The sequence below is a fragment of the Triticum aestivum genome, chromosome 7A, assembly GCF_018294505.1.
Source record: "Triticum aestivum cultivar Chinese Spring chromosome 7A, IWGSC CS RefSeq v2.1, whole genome shotgun sequence".
Classification (NCBI taxonomy): Eukaryota; Viridiplantae; Streptophyta; class Magnoliopsida; order Poales; family Poaceae; genus Triticum; species Triticum aestivum.
The window spans coordinates 449,985,882-450,009,780 of record NC_057812.1 but is presented as its reverse complement, the minus strand read 5'-3'; the positions used below and the strand labels follow the sequence as shown (position 1 = coordinate 450,009,780).

The 23,899-nt window shown below is 45.4% G+C and overlaps 1 pseudogene; it reads left to right on the top strand.

Moving 5' to 3' along the window:
• The first annotated feature begins 2,995 nt into the window (after window positions 1-2,995).
• On the top strand, window positions 2,996-23,160 carry LOC123147493 (L-type lectin-domain containing receptor kinase IX.1-like; annotated as a pseudogene).
• The last annotated feature ends 739 nt before the right edge of the window (window positions 23,161-23,899 follow it).

The following is a 23,899-nucleotide window of genomic DNA, read 5'->3' as shown; positions in this document are numbered from 1 at the left end:
GAATGGGGGAGAGATGCCAGTGGGAAGCAATGATACTTCAATCACTTTAATCCCAAAGGTGAGACATCCCCCGTCTATCACACAGTACCGACCTATATCGCTCTGTCCGGTGCCGCATAAAATTGCGGCAACAACCATAACCAACCGACTGAAACCATTGATGGATGCGACAGGTGGAGAGGAACAGAGTGTGTTCGTTCCAGGATGACTGATCACTGATAATGTGCTTGTTGCTTTCGAGAGCATTCATTCGATGAAAAGGAGGAAGAAAGGGAAACAATTTTCATGTGCCGTCAAGTTATATATGATGAAGGCATATGACTGTGTGGAGTGGCATTACTTGGAAGCTATGCTTCTCAGATTGGGTTTCAATGCTAATTTTGTTCGTCTGATTATGAGGTGTGTCACTTCCGTCAGATTCTCAATTCGGATGAATGGTTAATTGCTGCCTTCCTTCACCCCATCTAGAGGACTAAGACAAGGTTGTCCTGCGTCCCCCTTCCTGTTTCTCTTATGTGCGGAAGGACTAACTTCCTTGTTAAATCATTTTGGTGGACATTATGTGGACAGAGGTATTTGGGTGTCATGCAGGTCACCTTGGATCAACCATTTACTCTTCGCCGATGACAGCCTCATCTTCATCAGTGCAACGGTGGAGAGTGTGGACAGACTGAACCAGATCCTACAAACCTATGCAGACTGCTCGGGGCAGAGTGTAAACAAAGCTAAAAGCTCGGTTTTCTTCACTACGAATACGCCAACAGGGAGACGACATCTAGTAAAACAAAGGCTGGGCATTTTCATGGAGGCATTCAGTGAGCGTTATCTTGGTCTTCCTACAACAGTGGGAAGGATCATCAGCGAGACTTTTGATCATATTGGTGATCGGGCTCGGACTAGTATGGAAGGATGTTCTGAAAGGAATTTTGCTTGTGCAGGGCGTGAGATTCTTCTGAAATCTATAGTGCAAGCAATACCTACCTTCAGCATGTCCTGTTTCCGTCTTACAAAGAAAGTATGCAAGAAGTACACATCAAATATGGCGAAACATTGATGGAGCAGCTCACTTGATAAACGGTCTTTGCACTGGATCTCTTGGAAGTCGCTCGCATCTCCCAAAATTAATGGTGGAATGGGCTTTCGTGATATGGAACTCTTCAACATTGCCCTTCTAGGCAAACATGGTTGGAGGTTCATGTCTAGTTTAGACTCTTTTATGTGCCCATGTAATGAAGAGCAGGTATTTCTCAAATACTGATTTCATGCAAGCAACAGTGCCGCAATCAGCCTCTGCCATATGGAGAGCTATTGTGGCTGGGCAGGAAGCTCTTCGAGCTGGTTTGATTATGCGTGTTGGGGATGGCAGCTCTATCTCTGTTTGGAATGACAGGTGGATCCCAGGTACAATATAAATGTCCCCTATGATTAGACCGACCAATTCTTCGATTCAGTTCGTGTAGGAGTTAATTGATGATATTAATTGGAGGTGGAAGGACGATCTAATCCGTAACACTTTCCTAGCACCAAATGCAGAGGCTATCCTAAATATACCATTGCGCAATGGTGGGGGAGAGGATTATTTTGCTTGGGCTTTTGAAACATCCGGTGTTTACTCTGTCAAATTGGCATACCGTGCTCTTGTGAATCATAAGGAGCGTGTTGCTCTAGAGGAAGGGAAGGCTACCGACGCCTCAAAGATAGATCAACAGATGTGGACATCACTTTGGAAGCTCAAAGTTGTGCCAAAGGTGAGAGTTTTTTGATCGAGAGTAATCCGTGGAATTCTCCCTGATGAAGCTACCCTAAAGCACAAACATATTAAACCTCTAAGCATATGTAATGTATGCCTGGTAAAAGAGGAAGATTTGATGCATTCGTTGGTGTCATGCTCGTATGCTAGACGTTTCTGGGATGAGGCCCAATCTTGGTTTGATTTCCGCCTACCAAGGTTGCATCCCAGTACTTGGTCAAGAGATATTCGTTGTGATGAACGCTTCATGGATCAGGTACGCACAAAGATTATTTCAGTAATGTGGGCAATTTGGACCTCGCGTAACCAGTGGACACATGAGAAGGAGCACACCGATCCGGAGTAGTCTGTTCGCCATATTCGGGGGGATCTCACAGTCCTGGAAATTCCATGTGTCGATGCATCCATCCTTCTAGGTCATGGGCGGAGACCGCCCGAACTTGGCTTTGTCAAGATCAATACTGATGGCGCCATCAACTCAGATTCAGGAGTGGCAGGGGCGGGGGTGTTGCCCGCTCTTCGACTGCCCTTCTAGCAGCATGGTGCAAGCCGCAGGTTTGAATTACCGACCCGCTCGTCGCCGAGTCCTTGTCACTACGAGAGGGAGTCCTATTCGCAAGTCTTAGGGGCTACTCACATGTGATTATGGAGACGGACCGTCTGAAGATTGTGAATCTCTAGAACGATCGCCACAACACTTGCTCGATTGTGGCTCCTATTTTGCTAGAGATTGGAGAGCTTACCTTGTCGTTTGATTATTTTACTATTCACATGTAAGTAGGACAACTAATCTTCCGGCGCACCTAAGTGCGAAGCGTGCCTGCTCGATTACGGTGACTGAGAGTTGGTTGGACTCAGAACCCTCGTTCCTGGTCACGAGCCTTTTGGCAGATGATCGCAGGAGCTCTTTTGTTTGAATAAAGCTCTCATGTTTCCCTGCAAAGAAAAAAAAGAGAATAGGACCTATCTCTAGCTTTTTTTCAGAATCTTCAGCCCCCATTCTTTTTACAGTCCATGGCACTAGAGAAAGAAACGCACAATACGATACTTAATATTCTGTTTTTTTTCAGTCTATATGCTCAATATTCCGTTCCGTGCTGGGAGAGAAGAAAAAAAAGACGGATGAGGCCTAATATCTTCAACAACAAAAAAAGGCCGTTGCACCATCAGTGTTTGGGCCATTATAGCCTTCTCGAAGTCCACTCAAGGCCCTGCCCGGCCCGGCTTAACTATTAGTAGCCCACACACCATTTCCTCGCACATTTTTCCGCTTTCCTCCATCGCAGGAAACGACCACACGATGGCGTCTTTCTGCCGCTCCGCCGCCGCCGCGGCCAGGTCGGCTGCGCTCCGGTCCAAGTCCCGGATCGCGAGCCCGTTCCCGGCAACGAGGTCTCCCGTTGCCGCTCCTCGCCTCCGCAGGTCATTCCTGAAATCCCCAACCCTTGTGTCGTCCCACCACTAAACTCGCTCCAGAGGTTTTCAATCCTGCTGCTCCTTCTCTCAGGTCCACGGTGAAGATGCTGGCGGGCGCGGAGTCGCTGATGCCGCTCCACAGCGCGGTGGCTGGCGCGCGGCTACGGTCGTGCATCGCCGCCGACTCCTCCTGCTGGAGCTGCCTCTCCCAAGGTGAAGTCCACCCCCTGCATGCATCCAGTTCGTTTCGTTTCTGTTATAACTGAATGCCTAGTCGTGCTAGTTTGATTGGCTCTGCTTGTGATGATGATTTTCTACTATCTAATGCTGGAATTGCAATGGTTTGTTTCCTGAGAGACCGGTCAGCTAAGATGTGATATATTCTAGGATATGATATTTCTGCCCAATTTTTGTTAGCTTGTGCGCATAAGATATATCATTAGTTCATTACATTGGTGTGAATGTGTCGTGAAGCTGTTGGTTTTATCAGTTTATGTATGGCTCTCCTCTATGGATTCCAGTGGGCCTTGGAGAGCATTGTCAGGCTTGTCCATGGTAAAATATAAATTAGATGTGAATATTTCTGTCTCTCTGCCTATGTATGTTATGCTTTTGTACTTGGCAAGCTAAGCACCATTGTTTGTTAGCAAGTAAGAGCAAATGATCAATTGCTCGGTCTGTTGCCTTTAGCTGGATATGTATAGCTGTTTATTGTCTAATTGTGCTTCTTCTTGCATAAGGGTTTTAACGAGATATGTACAGCTTTTCATTGTATGTTGGAGAAGACAAGGTTGCAGAATTATTGGGCTCATTTTTCTTCTTTAATGCTGTTTTCTAATCCGAGGAGTCACTTTCCAAAATTCACCCTCGGAATATTTACAGCTATCCAGTTTTGCTATATGAAAATTATATCACTAGCTTCTTAAAGTTATTCGTAATCTTATAATTTATACCAATGTGTATGCTGTGTAATGATGAACAAAAGTGTGTCTCAGAACTGTCAAAACTGAAAGTATGTTATTACATCATTTAAAAAAGAATAGAGGGAGTAACTTTTAGTATATAATGCATCAATTGCATGCTTGTTGTTTACTTACATTTTCAACATTCTCATTTCTGTTTTGGTAACCATCCTGGTAGGTTTGATCAAGCGCATCTGACATTGGCTAGGAGCGTAATGTTGAAGAGCATGGATCACTTGCTCCTGTGTCATTTTCAAGATATTTTCTTTCTTCTCTGAAGAATAGGATATGTCAGTGTGCATTAATCAAATTTTGTTGAAAAAGTTGCAGATCTAATCTGTTGGTGACTCGTTCACAACTATTGTTTAATTTCACTCTATGCAATAACAGAGTTACCGCAGTTCCTTAACGTAATGTTCGTTTTGTGGACACCTTGAATCTTAACACTGGGTGGTATTACGGGGTTTGTCGTTTTCCAGCCTTGCGTGTATATTGCCTGGGTCTTTAAATTCATCTTATGTGTGCCATTCCTACAAGACAAAAACGCCTACAAATTGAAAAAGTCCAGGTCAAAATCCTACGGTGGTGATCATGTTTACAATTCCTTTTGTTTATTTATGTTCTTTATTGGTTGGTTTCTGATATTCAGTAAGGAGACATCTCTTTTTCTTCTTCTCTTCTCATTGAGCTTTGTTGTTTTCTTTTGATACAACGCATTAGACTTTGCTCTTCCTCGGTGACGAAGGCTGAAGAGGTGGGCATCCTACTAGGAACAGCACTCAGGATGGATCTTATTTATATGCTAGATGCTCGGCTTGGCGAGTCCATGGCTACAGAGATACTGAACTTTGTTTGGTGACTCGGTGTTCGGGTGCGTTCTTTAACTAGTAGGGTTCTGGTGGTTGAAATGTCCTTTTCTCTGTATCAACTGTTGGTCTTGTGCCTAATCTGAACATGAGTTTCGTTCTTCATGAAGACAAAAGTTGAAGTTTCTCCTTCATCCTGATCACACGTTCACCTCACTCTTTGTTGTTTTCCTAAAAATAAAAATCTCATGCTGACAGACCAGTTATTTTTTTCTGCCGGCTTGCCATTATTATTCAGTGATTATGATTAGTTAAGTTAGCAGACTACGGCAGGTTTATTATTTTCTATTTGGCCGGCTTATGTTTGTCCTACATAATTACCTGTTCCTTTGCCGGCCTACCTGTGCCCTCACATCGAATCAATAGTCCGTCCAAATTTTCCCAGTTGGAGAAGGAAGGACGCGGTACTACTTAAGAAGTGAGTTGATACATTCCCTTATCTTTACGTGCTAGCTTCCAGTTCTGCCATTTGCCAATTTCCAGTAGTGTGCTCCGGCATCGGCGATGGCCAAGATCACAGGAACAGCCACATGTGCTCTCTTCATCTTCTTCTCCTTCGCTTGCTGCCTGCCTCCTCTTGCTGGATCCTTGTCCTTCGACTACCCAACCTTCCGCTCGGAGGACCAGAAGGCCATCAAGATCGAAGGTAACGCTTCCTTCAGTGTCGGGCACATCGACATTAGCGGCAACAACTGGGACGTCCGTAAGAGCCAGGGGCGGGCGTCGTACAGTACCCAGCCAATGTTGCTGTGGGATGGGCACACAGGCGAGGTGGCTAGCTTCACCACCAGCTTCTCCTTCATCATCAACCCCAAGTCCAACAGCAGCAGGGGGGCTGGCATGGCCTTCTTCCTTGCCAGCTACCCGTCGAGCTTACCGACTGGGTCTGCAGGTTACTACAACCTCGGTCTCACGAACCAAAAAGATGGTGCTGTGGCGGCAGGCGACAACCGGTTAGTGGCGGTGGAATTCGACACCTCCAATGAGACCGAGGTATCAGATCCCACTGTGGACCACGTTGGCATTGACATCAACTCGTTAAAATCGGTGAAAACATTGCCCCTGCCAAACTTCAGCCTCACTGGAAACATGACTGCCGCAATCCAGTATGACAACGTTTCAAGTATCATGTCTGTCACACTATGGCTTGGTGATGGTCATGGCCAGAATTACAGCCTTAGCTCCAAGGTTGATCTCAAGAGTGCATTGCCGGAGCTGGTTGCGGTTGGCTTCTCGGCGTCGACGGGCAAATCCGTTGAGCTGCATCAATTGCTTTCTTGGCACTTCAACTCATCGCTGGAGGGCAAGACGGCAACAGTAGTAGCACCGCCGGTACTACCACCACCCTCCTCGAGAACTTCCAGTTCCGGAGTCATAGCAGGAGCCGTTGCTGGGGCATCGCTGTTCCTCGTGGTGTTCTTCTCCATGTCAGCCTTCTTGCTACGTCGCCGTCAGAACAAGAAGAAGAGGGAGGCAAAGGAGGAGGATATGGACTCGGAAGGCGAGGTGATCATGGAGATAGAGTTCGGGACGGGGCCAAGGAGGTTCCCGTATCGGTAACTCACCAACGCGACACAGAACTTTGCAGCGGAGGAGAAGCTCGGGCAAGGTGGCTTCGGTGCGGTGTACAGAGGCCACCTGAGAGAGCTTGGCCTCCCCGTGGCCATAAAGCGATTCTCCAATGAGTCATCCATGCAAGGGAGAAAGGAGTACACGTCGGAGATCAATGTCATCAGCCGGCTGCGCCACCGGAATCTGGTGCAGCTTGTTGGCTGGTGCCACAACCACGATGAGCTCCTGCTGGTTTACGAGCTCATGCCCAACCGTAGCCTCGACATCCATCTCCACGGCAAGGGTACCTTCTTGACATGGGCGATGAGGTAACATCTTTGTTGCACGGCGTTCATTCATCTTAACGTGAGTTTGGCATCTCTTGGAGCTCATGAATGGATGATCATTGCAACAGGATGAAGATAGTCCTCGAGCTTGGCTCTGCACTGCTCTACCTCCACGAGGAATGGGAGCAATGCGTGGTGCACCGGGACATCAAGCCCAGCAACGTGATGCTGGACGAGTCCTTCGGCGCCAAGCTGGGCGACTTCGGGCTCGCGAGGCTCATCGACCACTCCGTCGGGATGCAGACGATGACCATAGTTTCCGGTACGCCGGGCTACGTGGACCCCCAGTGCCCGATTACAGGCCGCGCCTGTTGGAATAATTATGCATCTCTGGGATGCCATTAGCAGGAACAGATTGCACCTAGATCACCTCACAACATGAACAGAGAAGGGTTTAGGGTTTCTTTACATGTCACGGGAGTGGACATGATCGCCTGCTCGGTGCAGGCGTGATGCAGGGGTGATGTAGTCGAAGTAGATGTTCTCCTCGACGTCCTGATTCCTTCAGGACGCCACCGGCACTGCCCAGGGACAGCGGCGGCGGCTGGCTTAGGTCTTCCCGTCGCTGCAGCACTCCCCCTGATCGGATGGGGTGAGAGAATATCGGAAGGAGAGTAAACCTTACGTGAATTGTGATCTCGCAGGTGCCCAGCTCTCTCCCGTATCCCTTTTAATATGGCGCTGGCGACAGGGGACCCAAAACCTGAGTTGGTTTTTGGGCGCCCCCGATCAGGGCGCATTAGTTCTGATCGAGGCTCACGTACGTTGGTACGTGGACCCCTTCACTTATCGTTATCCCTTTATCTTTTTTTTTCTTCTGTTAGACTAATAGATCTAACTGGCCTGTTTAAGCCGTCAGATCAAAACCAACATTCTCCCCCTTGATCGTTAGGCTTAACTTCATTCGCCCATTCTACATAGGAATGATGTACCAAAGTGAGGTGTTACAACAGCTCAAAACGTCATAGAACCTCAACACTTATAGTACACCCGCCTATTTCGAAATGGAAAACATTTTACTAATTGGGGAGTGGTTTATTTTAATGGTCCTCTTATTCCAGAATCATCAGGCCTCCAGTAGTCCCATGCCGGCAACATGCTCACGAAAGATACTGGGTGGTAAGCCTTTTGTTAGCGGATCCGCAAGCATATGCTTCGTTCTTATATGTTTAACATCAACTGTTTGATCCTGGATTCTATCTTTCACAACACGATACTTTATGTCAATGTGTCTGGCAGCATTACTTGACCTGTTGTTACTCGTATAGAAAACTGCTGGTTCATTATCGCAGTACAATAAAATTGGTTTAGATATGCTGTCAACCACTTTAAGTCCGGGTATAAAATTCTTTAGCCATACAGCCTGCCCGATGGCCTCATAACATGCTACAAATTCTGCTTGCATCGTAGATCCAGCAGTTAACGTTTGTTTGGAGCTTTTCCACGATATAGCTCCTCCCGCGAGTGTGAATATATAACCTGACGTGGATCTCATACTATCCACACACCCGGCAAAATCAGAGTCTGAATAACCAACAATTTCTAGGTTATCAGTTCTTTTATATGTAAGCATGAAGTCCTTAGTTCCTTGCATATAACGCAAGACTTTCTTTGCGGCCTTCCAGTGGTCCGGTCCTGGATTTGATTGGTATCTGCCAAGCACCCCGGTTACAAAACATAAGTCTGGGCGTGTACACACTTGAGCATACATGATGCTTCCAACAGCTGAAGCATAAGGAACCGACTTCATCTGATCAGTTTCACATTGGTTCCTCGGACATTGAAATGTCCCAAACTTATCGCCCTTAACTATAGGAGCAGGTGAGGGTGAGCACTTATGCATATTGAATTTTTTCAGTACTCTCTCAAAGTATGCCTTTTGAGATAGTCCTAACGTTCCTCTGGACCTATCTCGATGAATCTCGATGCCGAGGACATACGAGGCTTCACCAAGATCTTTCATATCAAAACTGGATGACAGAAAATTCTTGGTCTCATGCAGCATATCCTTATCGCTACATGCCAACAATATGTCATCAACGTATAGGACTAAAAATGTGAACCTACTGCCTTTAAACTTAACGTATATGCAGTTGTCCACAACATTTTCGGTGAAACCAAAAGTTTTGATAATTTTATCAAACTTGAGGTACCACTCTCTTGAAGCTTGCTTCAAGCCATAAATTGATTTCTTTAGACGACATGCTAAATGTTCCTTTCCTTCCACAACAAAGCCTTCTGGCTGAGCCATGTAGACATCTTCTTTTAAGTCACCATTTAGAAATGCCGTTTTAACATCCATTTGGTGTAGTTCCAGGTCATAATGAGCTACTAATGCCATTATGATTCTGAAAGAATCCTTGGTTGACACAGGAGAGAAAGTTTGCTTATAATCAATGCCTTCTCTCTGTGTATACCCTTTTGCCACTAGCCTTGCCTTGAACCGTTTGACATTCCCTTTGGAATCATACTTGGTTTTGTAGACCCACTTGCAGCCTACTTTCTTAGCTCCATCGGGAACTTCTACTAAGTCCCATACATCGTTTGAGCCCATAGATTTCAACTCGTCTTCCATGGCAACCAACCATTTGGACGAATTTTCGCTTTTAATGGCTTCCTTATATGAGGTTGGATCCTCCACCTTTCCCATATCATTCATGTCCTCCATCAAAAAAGTGATATAATCATCTGATATGGCTTTCTTCCTCTCACGCCGTGCTCTACCCATGGGCGGAGGTGGTGGTGGAACATCATCATTTTCATTATTTTCTCGGAGATCCTCATTTGTGTTTGGATTCTCATTATTAGTTTCTGGATCACCATTCGACTGAGAGACTGAACCGTGAGATTCAGGATCATCAGATGTCACATTTCTTCGTATTGGAAAAACAATCTCTTGGATAGTCGGGGATGGTACACAAACTCGCTTCTCCTCAAGATTGATCTCCCTTAAATTTGTGACCTCATTATCCTCAAAAAATACCGCTTGTCTAGTCTCCAAAAACTTGGTGGTGTGTCTTGGACAATAAAAACGATATCCCTTTCCCCTATGAGGGTATCCAACGAAGAAACAGCTAACTGTTTTTGGATCCAGTTTCTTAAGTTGTGGATTGAAAACTTTAGCTTCAGCAGGGCAACCCCACACCCGTAAGTAATTCAAGCTCGGTTTCTTTCCCGCCCACATCTCGTAAGGTGTGTTAGGTGCTGACTTAGTTGGAGCAAGATTTAGTATGTGTGCAGCTGTCTTTAATGCCTCTATCCAAAGGCTTACTGGTAAACTCGAGTGACTAAGCATGCTTCGCACCATATCCATAAGGGTGCGGTTGCGGCGCTTGAAGGAAATATGCCCTAGAGGCAATAATAAAGTTATTATTTATTTCCTTATATCATGATAAATGTTTATTATTCATGCTAGAATTGTATTAACCGGAAACATAATACATGTGTGAATACATAGACAAACAGAGTGTCACTAGTATGCCTCTACTTGACTAGCTCGTTAATCAAAGATGGTTATGTTTCCTGACCATGAACAATGAGTTGTTATTTGATTAACGAGGTCACATCATTAGTTGAATGATCTGATTGACATGACCCATTCCATTAGCTTAGCACCTGATCGTTTAGTATGTTGCTATTGCTTTCTTCATGACTTATACATGTTCCTATGACTATGAGATTATGCAACTCCCGTTTGCCGGAGGAACACTTTGGGTGCTACCAAACGTCACAACGTAACTGGGTGATTATAAAGGAGCATTACAGGTGTCTCCAAAGGTAGATGTTGGGTTGGCGTATTTCGAGATTAGGATTTGTCACTCCGATTGTCGGAGAGGTATCTCTGGGCCCTCTCGGTAATGCACATCACATAAGCCTTGCAAGCACTGCAACTAATATGTTAGTTGTGAGATGATGTATTACGGAACGAGTAAAGAGACTTGCCGGTAACGAGATTGAACTAGGTATTGGATACCGACGATCAAATCTCGGGCAAGTAACATACCAATGACAAAGGGAACAACGTATGTCGTTATGCGGTCTGACCGATAAAGATCTTCGTAGAATATGTAGGAGCCAATATGGGCATCCAGGTCCCGCTATTGGTTATTGACCGGAAACGTGTCTTGGTCATGTCTACATTGTTCTCGAACCCGTAGGGTCCGCACGCTTAAGGTTTCGATGACAGTTATATTATGAGTTTATGATTTTTGATGTACCGAAGGAGTTCGGAGTCCCGGATGAGATCGGGGACATGACGAGGAGTCTCGAAATGGTCGAGACGTAAAGATCGATATATTGGACGACTATATTCGGAGTTCGGAAAGGTTCCGAGTGATTCGGGTATTTTCCGGAGTACCGGGGGGTTACGGGAATACGGGGAAGAGTATTGGGCCTTGATGGGCTTTAGTGGGAAGAGGAGAAAAAGGCTGCGCCCCCCCTCCCCTCTAGTCCGATTTGGACTAGGGAAAAGGGGGCCGGCCACCTCTCCTTCTCCTCCTATTCCTTCTCCCTTCCTCCCCTCTTGGTGGACTCCTACTAGGACTTGGAGTCCTAGTAGGACTCCCTATCCTGGCCGCACCTTTGCCTTGGCCGGCCTCCTCCTCCTCCATCCTTTATATACAGGGGCAGGGGGCACCCCATAGACACAAGTTGATCCACGTGATCTATTCCTTAGCCGTGTGCGGTGCCCCCTGCCACCATATACCTCGATAATACTGTAGCGGAGTTTAGGCGAAGCCCTGCTGCTGTAGTTCATCAAGATCGTCACCACGCCGTCGTGCTGACGAAACTCTTCCCCGACACTTTGCTGGATCGGAGTCCGGGGATCGTCATCGGGCTGAACGTGTGCTCGAACTCGGAGGTGCCGTAGTTTCGGTGCTTGATCGGTTGGATCGTGAAGACGTACGACTACTTCCTCTACGTCGTGTCATCGCTTCCGCAGTCGGTCTGCGTTGGGTACGTAGACAACACTCTCCCCTCGTTGCTATGCATCACATGATCCTGTGTGCGCGTAGGAAATTTTTGAAATTACTACGAAACCCAACAGTGGCATCCGAGCCTAGGTTATTTATGTTGATGTTATATGCACGAGTAGAACACAAGTGAGTTGTGGACGATACAAGTCATACTGCCTACCAGCATGTCATACTTTGGTTCGGCGGTATTGTTGGACGAGACGACCCGGACCAACCTTACGCGTACGCTTACGCGAGACCGGTTCCCTCGACGTGCTTTGCACAGAGATGGCTTGCGGGCGACTGCCTCTCCAACTTTAGTTGAACCAAGTATGGCTACGCCCGGTCCTTGCGAAGGTTAAAACGGAGTCTATTTGACAAACTATCGTTGTGGTTTTGATGCGTAGGTGAGATTGGTTCTTACTTAAGCCCGTAGCAGCCACGTAAAACATGCAACAACAAAATAGAGGACGTCTAACTTGTTTTTGCAGGGCATGTTGTGATGTGATATGGTCAAGGCATGATGCTGAATTTTATTGTATGAGATGATCATGTTTTGTAACCAAGTTATCGGCAACTGGCAGGAGCCATATGGTTGTCGCTTTATTGTATGCAATGCAATCGCGATGTAATGCTTTACTTTATTACTACGGTAGTGATAGTCGTGGAAGCATAAGATTGGCGAGACGACAACGATGCTACGATGGAGATCAAGGTGTCGCGCCGGTGACGATGGTGATCATGACGGTGCTTCGGAGATGGAGATCACAAGCACAAGATGATGATGGCCATATCATATCACTTATATTGATTGCATGTGATGTTTATCTTTTTATGCATCTTATCTTGCTTTGATTGACGGTAGCATTATAAGATGATCTCTCACTAAATTATCAAGAAGTGTTCTCCCTGAGTATGCACCGTTGCGAAAGTTCTTCGTGCTGAGACACCACGTGATGATCGGGTGTGATAGGCTCTACGTTCAAATACAACGGGTGCAAAACAGTTGCGCACGCAGAATACTCAGGTTAAACTTGACGAGCCTAGCATATGCAGATATGGCCTCGGAACACGGAGACCGAAAGGTCGAGCGTGAATCATATAGTAGATATGATCAACATAATGATGTTCACCGATGAAACTACTCCATCTCACGTGATGATCGGACATGGTTTAGTTGATTTGGATCACGTGATCACTTAGAGGATTAGAGGGATGTCTATCTAAGTGGGAGTTCTTAAGTAATATGATTAAATTGAACTTAAATTTATCATGAACTTAGTCCTGGTAGTATTTTGCAAATCATGTTGTAGATCAATAGCTCGCGTTGTTGCTTCCCTGTGTTTATTTTGATATGTTCCTAGAGAAAATTGTGTTGAAAAATGTTAGTAGCAATGTTGCGGATTTGATCCGTGATCTGAGGTTAAATCCTCATTGCTGCACAGAAGAATTATGTCCTTAATGCACCGCTAGGTGACAGACCTATTGCAGGAGCAGATGCAGAAGTTATGAACGTCTGGCTAGCTCAATATGATGACTACTTGATAGTTTAGTGCACCATGCTTAACGGCTTAGAATCGGGACTTCAAAGACGTTTTGAACGTCATGGACCATATGAGATGTTCCAGGAATTGAAGTTAATATTTCAAGCAAATACCCGAGTTGAGAGATATGAAGTCTCCAACAAGTTCTATAGCTAAAAGATGGAGGAGAATCGCTCAACTAGTGAGCATGTGCTCAGATTGTCTGGGTACTTCAATCGCTTGAATCAAGTGGGAGTTAAACTTCCAGATAAGATAGTGATTGACAGAATTCTCTAGTCACCATCACCAAGTTAGTAGAACTTCGTGATGAACTATAGTATGCAAGGGATGATGAAAATGATTCCGAGCTCTTCGTGATGTTGAAATCAACGAAGGTAGAAATCAAGAAAGAGCATCAAGTGTTGATGGTTGACAAGATCACTAGTTTCAAGAAAAGGGCAAAGGGAAAGAAAGGGGAACTTCAAGTAGATTGACAAGCAAGTTGTCACTCCCACGAAGAAGCCCAAAGCTGAACCAAAGCCTGAAACTGAGTGCTTACACTGCAAAGGAAATGGTCACTGGAAGCGGAACTACCCTAAATATTTGGTGGATAAGAAGGATGGCAAAGTGAAAAAGGGTATATTTGATATACAGGTGTTTGATGTGTGCTTTACTAGTGTTTATAGCAACCCCTCGGTATTTGGTACTGGTTCAGTTGCTAAGAGTAGTAACTCGAAACGGGAGTTGCAGAATAAACAGAAACTAGTTAAGGGTGAAGTGATGATGTGTGTTGAAAGTAGTTTCAAGATTGATATGATCATCATCGCACACTCCCTATTCTTTCGGGATTAGTGTTGAACCTAAATAAATGTTATTTGGTGTTTGCGTTGAGCATGAATATGATTTGATCATGTTTATTGCAATACAGTTATTCATTTAAGTAAGAGAATAAACTGTTGTTCTATTTACATGAATAAAACCTTATATGGTTACACACCCAATGAAAATGGTTCATTGGATCTCGATCGAAGTGATACACATATTCATAATATTGATGCCAAAAGATGCAAAGTTAATAATGATAGTGCAACTTATTTGTGGCACTGCCGTTTGGGTCATATCGGTGTAAAGCGCATGAAGAAACTCCATAAAGATGGATTTTCGGAATCACTTGGTTATGAATCATTTGATGCTTGCGAACCGTGCCTTTTGGGCAAGATGACTAAAACTCCGTTCTTCGGAACAATGGAACAAGTTACTGACTTGTTGGAAATAATACATACCGATGTATGCGATCCAATGAGTGCTGTTGCTCGTGGCAAGCATCGTTGTTTTCTGACCTTCACAAGATGATTTGAGCAGATATGGGTATATCTACTTGATGAAACATAAGTCTGAAATAGTTGAAAGGTTCAAAGAATTTCAGAGTGAAGTGGAAAAATCATCGTAACAAGAAAATAAAGTTTCTGCGATCTGATCGCGGAGACAAATATTTGAGTTACGAGTTTGGTCTTCAATTAAAACAATGTGGAATAGTTTCACAGCTCACACCACCTGGAACACCACATCGTTATAGTGTGTCCGAACGTCGTAACCGCACTTTATTTGATATGGTGCGATCTATGATATCTCTTTACCACTATCGTTTTGGGGTTATGCATTAGAGACAGCTGCATTCACGTTTTAAAATAGGGCACCATCTAAATCCGTTGAGACGACACTGTATGAACTATGGTTTAGCAGTAAACCTAACCTGTTGTTTCTTAAAGTTTGGGGCTGCGATGCTTATGTGAAAAAGGTTTCATCCTGATAAGCTCGAACCCAAATCGGAGAAGTGCGTCTTCATACCCAAAGGAAATTGTTGGGTACACCTTCTATCACAGATCCGAAGGCAAGACATTCGTTGCTAAAATGGATCCTTTCCAGAGAAGGAGTTTCTCTCGAAAGAAGTGAGTGGGAGGAGAGTAGAACTTGATGAGGTAATTATACCTTCTCCCTTATTGGAAAGTAGTTCATCACAGAAATCAGTTCCAGTGATTCCTACACCAATAAGTGAGGAAGTTAATGATGATGATCATCAAACTTCAGATCAAGTTACTACCAAACCTCGTAGGTCTTCCAGAGTAAGATCCGCACCAGAGTGGTACGGTAATCATGTTCTGGAAGTCATGTTACTAGACCATGATGAACCTATGAACTATGAGGAAGCAATGATGAGCCCAGATTCCACGAAATGGCTTGAGGCCATGAAATCTGAGATATGATCCATGTATGAGAACAAAGTGTAGACTTTGATTGACTTGCCCGATGATCGGTGAGTCATTAAGAATAAATGGATCTTCAAGAGGAAGACGGACGTTGATAGTAGTGTTACTATCTACAAAGCTAGACTTGTCGAAAAAGGTTTTTGACAAAGTTCAAGGTGTTGAATACGATGAGATTTTCTTACTCGTATCGATGCTTAAAAGTCTGTCCGAATCATGTTAGCAATTGCCGCATTTTATGATTATGAAATTTGGCAGATGGATGTCAAAACTGCATTCCTGAATGGATTTCTGGAAGAAGAGTTGTATATGATGCAACCGGAAGGTTTTGTCGATCCAAAGGGAGCTAACAAAGTGTGCAAGCTCCAGCGATCCATTTATGGACTGGTGCAAGAATCTCGGAGTTGGAATATACGCTTTGATAAGTTGATCAAAGCATATAGTTATTGTACAGACTTACAGTGAAGCCTGTATTTACAAGAAAGTGAGTGGGAGAACTACAACATTTCTGATAAGTATATGTGAATGACATATTGTTGATCGGAAATAATGTAGAATTATTCTGCAAAGCATGAAAGGATACTTGAATAAAAGTTTTTCAAAGAAAGACCTTGGTGAAGCTGCTTACACATTGAGCATCAAGATCTATATAGATAGATGAAGACGCTTGATAAGATTTTTTCAATGAATACATACCTTGATAAATTTTTTGAAATAGTTCAAAATGGAACAGTCAAAGAAGGAGTTCTTGCCTGTGTTGCAAGGTGTTAAGTTGAGTAAGACTCAAAGCCCGACCACGGCAGAAAATAGAAAGAGAATGAAAGTCATTCCCTATGCCTCAGTCATAGGTTCTATAAAGTATGCCATGCTGTATACCAGATCTATTATATGCCATACCACTGAGTTTGGCAAGGGAGTACAATAGTGATCTAGGAGTAGATCACTGGAGAGCGGTCAAAATTGTCCTTAGTGGAATAAGGATATGTTTCTCGATTATGGAAAAAGGTTCGTCGTAAAAGGTTACGCCGATGCAAGTTTAACACTAATCTAGATAACTCTAAGTCTTGATCTAGATACATATTGAAAGTGGGAGCAATTAGCTAGAGTAGCTCCGTGCAGAGCATTGTAGACATAGAATTCGCAAAATACTTACGGATCTGTATATGACATACCCGTTGACTAAGATTCTCTCACAAGCAAAACATGATCACACCTTAGTACTCCTTGGGTGTTAATCACATAGCGATGTGAACTAGATTACTGAATCTAGTAAACCCTTTGGGTGTTGGTCACATAGCGATGTGAACTATGGGTGTTAATCACATGGTGATGTGAACTATTGCTGTTAAATCACATGGCGATGTGAACTAGATTATTGACTCTAGTGCAAGTGGGAGACTGAAGGAAATATGCCCTAGAGGCAATAATAAAGTTATTATTTATTTCCTTATATCATGATAAATGTTTATTATTCATGCTAGAATTGTATTAACCGGAAACATAATACATGTGTGAATACATAGACAAACAGAGTGTCACTAGTATGCCTCTACTTGACTAGCTCGTTAATCAAAGATGGTTATGTTTCCTGACCATGAACAATGAGTTGTTATTTGATTAACGAGGTCACATCATTAGTTGAATGATCTGATTGACATGACCCATTCCATTAGCTTAGCACCTGATCGTTTAGTATGTTGCTATTGCTTTCTTCATGACTTATACATGTTCCTATGACTATGAGATTATGCAACTCCCGTTTGCCGGAGGAACACTTTGGGTGCTACCAAACGTCACAACGTAACTGGGTGATTATAAAGGAGCATTACAGGTGTCTCCAAAGGTAGATGTTGGGTTGGCGTATTTTGAGATTAGGATTTGTCACTCCGATTGTCGGAGAGGTATCTCTGGGCCCTCTCGGTAATGCACATCACATAAGCCTTGCAAGCACTGCAACTAATATGTTAGTTGTGAGATGATGTATTACGGAACGAGTAAAGAGACTTGCCGGTAACGAGATTGAACTAGGTATTGGATACCGACGATCAAATCTCGGGCAAGTAACATACCAATGACAAAGGGAACAACGTATGTCGTTATGCGGTCTGACCGATAAAGATCTTCGTAGAATATGTAGGAGCCAATATGGGCATCCAGGTCCCGCTATTGGTTATTGACCGGAAACGTGTCTTGGTCATGTCTACATTGTTCTCGAACCCGTAGGGTCCGCACGCTTAAGGTTTGATGACAGTTATATTATGAGTTTATGATTTTTGATGTACCGAAGGAGTTCGGAGTCCCGGATGAGATCGGGGACATGACGAGGAGTCTCGAAATGGTCGAGACGTAAAGATCGATATATTGGACGACTATATTCGGAGTTCGGAAAGGTTCCGAGTGATTCGGGTATTTTCCGGAGTACCGGAGGGTTACGGGAATACGGGGAAGAGTATTGGGCCTTGATGGGCTTTAGTGGGAAGAGGAGAAAAAGGCTGCGCCCCCCCTCCCCTCTAGTCCGATTTGGACTAGGGAAAAGGGGGCCGGCCACCTCTCCTTCTCCTCCTATTCCTTCTCCCTTCCTCCCCTCTTGGTGGACTCCTACTAGGACTTGGAGTCCTAGTAGGACTCCCTATCCTGGCCGCACCTTTGCCTTGGCCGGCCTCCTCCTCCTCCATCCTTTATATACAGGGGCAGGGGGCACCCCATAGACACAAGTTGATCCACGTGATCTATTCCTTAGCCGTGTGCGGTGCCCCCTGCCACCATATACCTCGATAATACTGTAGCGGAGTTTAGGCGAAGCCCTGCTGCTGTAGTTCATCAAGATCGTCACCACGCCGTCGTGCTGACGAAACTCTTCCCCGACACTTTGCTGGATCGGAGTCCGGGGATCGTCATCGGGCTGAACGTGTGCTCGAACTCGGAGGTGCCGTAGTTTCGGTGCTTGATCGGTTGGATCGTGAAGACGTACGACTACTTCCTCTACGTCGTGTCATCGCTTCCGCAGTCGGTCTGCGTTGGGTACGTAGACAACACTCTCCCCTCGTTGCTATGCATCACATGATCCTGTGTGCGCGTAGGAAAATTTTTGAAATTACTACGAAACCCAACAGCGCTCGGCCACACCATTTTGTTGTGGTTCACCAGGCATTGAGTACTGAGCAATGATTCCATTTTTAGATAAGAACTTGGCAAAAGGTCCAGGAATCTGCCCATAAGGAGCATGCCTACCATAATACTCTCCCCCGTGATCAGACCGTACAACTTTGATTTTTGCGTTCAGTTGATTTTCAACCTCCGCTTTATAGACTTTGAATTTCTCCAAAGCTTCCGATCGGTCACGTATGGGATAAATATACCCATAGCGGGAAAAGTCATCTGTGAATGTAATGAACGAATCAAAACCATCTACAGACTTAACATTAAGGGGTCCACATATGTCGGTGTGAATTAATTCTAAAACCCTTGTGGCTCTAACTGCTCCTTTCTTAATTGTTTTTGCAAATTTTCCTTTAATGCAGTCGACACATTTGTCTGCATCTGAGAAGTCTAATGGGAGGAGTATTTCATTTTTAACTAAGCGTTCCATTCTCCCCCTCGAAATGTGGCCCAAACGACAATGCCACAATTTCGAAGAATTACTTACTCCTTTCCATTTCTTCTCAACATTAATTTCATCACTCACATGCATAACTGAATCATTATGAAGAGATAACATGTATAGTTGGCCTCGTCTAACACCGATGCCTACATTCTTATTACATTTGATCAAAGCAAATTGTTTCTTGCCAAAATGGCACTCATACATATCATCATCTAAACGAGAAACTGAAATCAAATTCCTACTTAAGGTAGGCACATAAATAACATTATTCAATCTAAGAGTGTGGCCAGTGTGTAGCTCCAACGTGAGAGATCCCACAGCTTCAACATCGGCCTCAACTCCGTTCGCAACCTTAAGTTTTCTTGTTCCTCCTCTTATGGTTTGGATCGTATCGAATCCCTGCATAGAGTTAGCAACGTGAGTGGTTGCCCCTGAATCAATCCACCATGACTTTATTGAAAAATCAACATAAAGTGATTCATCTACAAAAGTAATTTTATCAATACCTCTTTTGTTCATCCATTTTAGAAAGCCTGGGCAGTCCCTTTGATAGTGTCCCTCTTCTTTGCAGAAGTTACAAGCATTTTCTCCAGCAGTGGAGCTGCTAGGAGCAGAAGAAGAACCACCGGCTTCTTTACCCTTGAATGCCTTAGGGTTGAATGGCTTAGTGCCTTCTTTCTTGACTTGCCTTTTCTGAGGCTTAGGGAAACCTTGTCCGTCATGCTTTCTCTTGTTAGAGCCAACATGAAAGACATGGTCTTTCTTCTGCCTCATGATCATTTCTTCCTCCTGGACGATCCTTGCGGTCATCTCAGAGAGTGGCCATTTTTCCTTTAGAGAGTTATAGTTGACCTTAAATTGTTCAAACTCTTCAGGAAGAGACTCAAAAATAATTATGACAAGAAGGGCTTCACTTAAAGAACACTCCAAAGCCTTAAGCTTGGTGAAAGCATTTACCACCCTCAATATGTGCTGCCTAACATTTCCGTCAATAGTGTATTTCTGAAGAAGTTTAGCAAAAAGCTCATGAGCATACACTTTGTCGGAGCCTTTAAATTGCTCCTCCATTTAAGTGAGGAAATCTTTAGCAGTATCTTTCTTAGGGAGTGCTTCGAAATGTCCGGCGATATTGTCGCTTTCATGATGAGAAGCGCAATATGGTTGGACTTATTCCACTTTTCCATCTTAACATCATACTCCTTCTTGAGTTCTGCATACCCTGTGACACCTGCCATAGGTGCCACAGGTTTTTCTTCCCTCAAGGCATAGTCAAATTCATTACAACCCAAACATAATTCGACTTGGGACTTCCAACGAGGGAAGTTACTCCCCGTAAGTGGTTCGATCGTGTCGGACCGGAATGGAGCGGAAGCTGAAATCATCATAAAAGTTCATAAGTAAACTTGCATGATTATAAATTTACGTTGGTAAATAAACAAACATACCAAGTATTTAATTTCAACTCCATGTCATAACACCGTTGGGCAGAAAAAACATGGATTTAAAATATCATAGGGGATGACTCATAATAATAAAACAACGTTGGTCCGAATTAAAATTAGAGTCATTTCATTCTTAATTTAAACATCAACATAAAAGAAAATATCATTATTTTTGATGTCTAAAAATTCATCATGCAAAACACATAATAAATCCTGAATAAAAAATCTCGTTGGTTCAATTTTACCCAGAATAATAATGTGTTCATTTTATTTTTAGGCATTTTCTATTTTAAACAGTGCAAAACATGAAAGATATTAACTTACATGCACTGGAAATCACAGAAAAACGCGATGGCCCAAAATACCCACGGTTATACAGCGGCCCAAAACCCAGCAGCGAAAAACCGTAAAAAAAACGCGCTGGGCTAAGGCAACTTGGGCTGAAGCCCGTGGCCAAAAATGGCCCATTAACGCCCGCCGGCCCGGGTCATAGCTCCGCGACACTGTGAGCCGTCCGATCGAATCTGACGGCTCGCGCGGCTTGCGGCCGGAGCAAAAACAGCTGACCTGGGCTAACCCTAGGTCGTTTCCCCCTCTCCCCCGCATCTGATTCCCGATCCCGCTGGCTCCATTTCGAGGTCGACGGCGGCGACGAGAACGTCGGCCACCCCAGTCCATACCGACGCGACGGCGGTGCTCGCCGGAGGAGCGGGCGCAGGACTAAGTCCGCGCGCTCTCCCGTCGAGCATGGCAGCCCGGGTCGTGTCCAAGCGGGGCGGGAGGAGCACCCCGGCGGGCCAGCGGCCTGCTGAACGGCGACGTCGAGGCACGGCGGCCCACGGCGTCCTACCGCACGGTCTCTCCGTTGGGAGGGAGCGGCGTGGCATTCCGCGCGCCGACCCGAGGGACGGCGGCGTCGCGGCATCGGCGTCCTCGCATGGTGTCGGCCATGCGGGCCCCGAAGGGGATAGACGTCGACGCGGCGCATTAGGTGAGGATTCTCCTCATTGCTTCTCCAATTCGTGTTCATTAGTTGCTTGATGTGGGGAAAAAGCAATCCTAATTTCAGAATTAGGGTTCTTGCGAATTGGGGATGAATTCTAGGGTTCTTAAACATGAGGGGGTGCTACGGTTGACTTGCGTGTATCCCTATGCCTAATATTTTGCTAATGCATACGAAAACAGTACTTAAGCATGATCAATTTTAATCAACTTAACATGAAGGTGAGCATAAGATCTTAACTTAGATTAATTAGAATTGATGAACTTAGGTGGCACTACTGATCCGTAGCAAATTGGAATTAAAACATCATCAACAGTGGGCAATTGACATCAACATTAGAAAACAGTAGCAATCAAACTTGATCTACAGAGGGCCTAAACTTGAGATTGGTTTACTGAACATGATATAGGGATCTAAAAGCAATCATATCTGGCGACTGATACCATTGTTGGAATAATTATGCATCTCTGGGATGCCATTAGCAGAAACAGATTGCACCTAGATCACCTCACAACATGAACAGAGAAGGGTTTAGGGTTTCTTTACATGTCACGGGAGTGGACATGATCGCCTGCTCGGTGCAGGCGTGATGCAGGGGTGATGTAGTCGAAGTAGATGTTCTCCTCGACGTCCTGATTCCTTCAGGACGCCACCGGCACTGCCCAGGGACAGCGGCGGCGGCTGGCTTAGGTCTTCCCGTCGCTGCAGCACTCCCCCTGATCGGATGGGGTGAGAGAATATCGGGAGGAGAGTAAACCTTACGTGAATTGTGATCTCGCAGGTGCCCAGCTCTCTCCCGTATCCTTTTAATATGGCGCTGGCGACAGGGGACCCAAAACCTGAGTTGGTTTTTGGGCGCCCCCGATCAGGGCGCGTTAGTTTTGATCGAGGCTCACGTACGTTGGTACGTGGACCCCTTCACTTATCGTTATCCCTTTATCTTTTTTTTCTTCTGTTAGACTAATAGATCTAACTGGCCTGTTTAAGCCGTCAGATCAAAACCAACAGCGCCAGCTCCGAGTCGGACGTGTACAGCTTTGGCGTGGTCCTGCTGGAGGTGGCGTGCGGGAAGAGGCCGATAAGCACATCCGCTAACAAGCAGGGCGTCTCCCGGCTGACCGAATGGGTCTGGGACCTGTACGGCCAGGGAGCCGTTCTTGAGGCGGTCGACGAGCGGCTGAACGGCCACTACGATGAAGTGGAGGTGGAGCGTGTGATGGTCGTGGGGCTCTGGTGCGCTCACCCGGACCCGAGCGCGCGGCCGTCCATCAGAACGGCCATGACCACGCTGGTGTCCAAGGATGCCAAGCAGCTGCCCGTGCTGCCGGCCAAGATGCCCGTGCCCACGTACGCGCCCCCGATGGCACCGTGGGACGGGCAGTCGTCGTCTTCAGGGTTGTCGACGTCCACCGTGACGCGGTCGTCGACGACGAGCGGCTACACGGGGCCAGCGCCAATGGTGACACCCAGGGCATGAGTACCGGCAGGTCCATGTCGAGATTTCTTTGTGGCGGGTCTGAACAGAAATGTCTCCGTTCTTCAGGGCTTCATTGTGATCGTGAACTGAAGTGTCCAGCATGACCGATGTGCTCGCATCAAATGCTCATGAGCATGACTTCTTGAGTTGTAGTATCATATAAACGACGATGTGTGTTTTACCTTTGGGAAACACTTCTCTACAGAAGTCTGATGAGAATCATTCAACAGACTCGTCGGACAACGTCGATTTGTATTTGATCTCACGGCTGAGAGATGCCCGAAAATCAAGCCTGATATTAACCACCCAATTTTCTGGCCCATGCCCTTTATTCTCTCCCTTAATTAACTCCCTTCACCTCCCTCCTGTCCAGCTGTGCACATCGCTAAGCTCGCCATGCCCGTCGCCGCTTCTCCTCTATCACCCAGCACGAGTTTCTGACCCACACATCTGCAGCCTCCGTTCCACCTCGTCGCTGCCCCATCTTGCCGGCGGCTGCGCGGGGACTGACCCACCACTTGCTCACCGTCAAGCTCGTAACCTCCCTCCTTGTCGTGCTTAATTCCGCCAGGATTGGAGCCTTTTCCACCTGCAGTTTTGGCCTCTGAGGCTCTGATCCACCTCGTCTGAGAGCCGTCTCGGTTTGGACACGAGGCCAACTGGGATAGGCTCTCACGCCATGCAGGAGATAGGAGGGTGGATTACCGGGCGAGATTGCATCTCAGCATTGCATGTACAA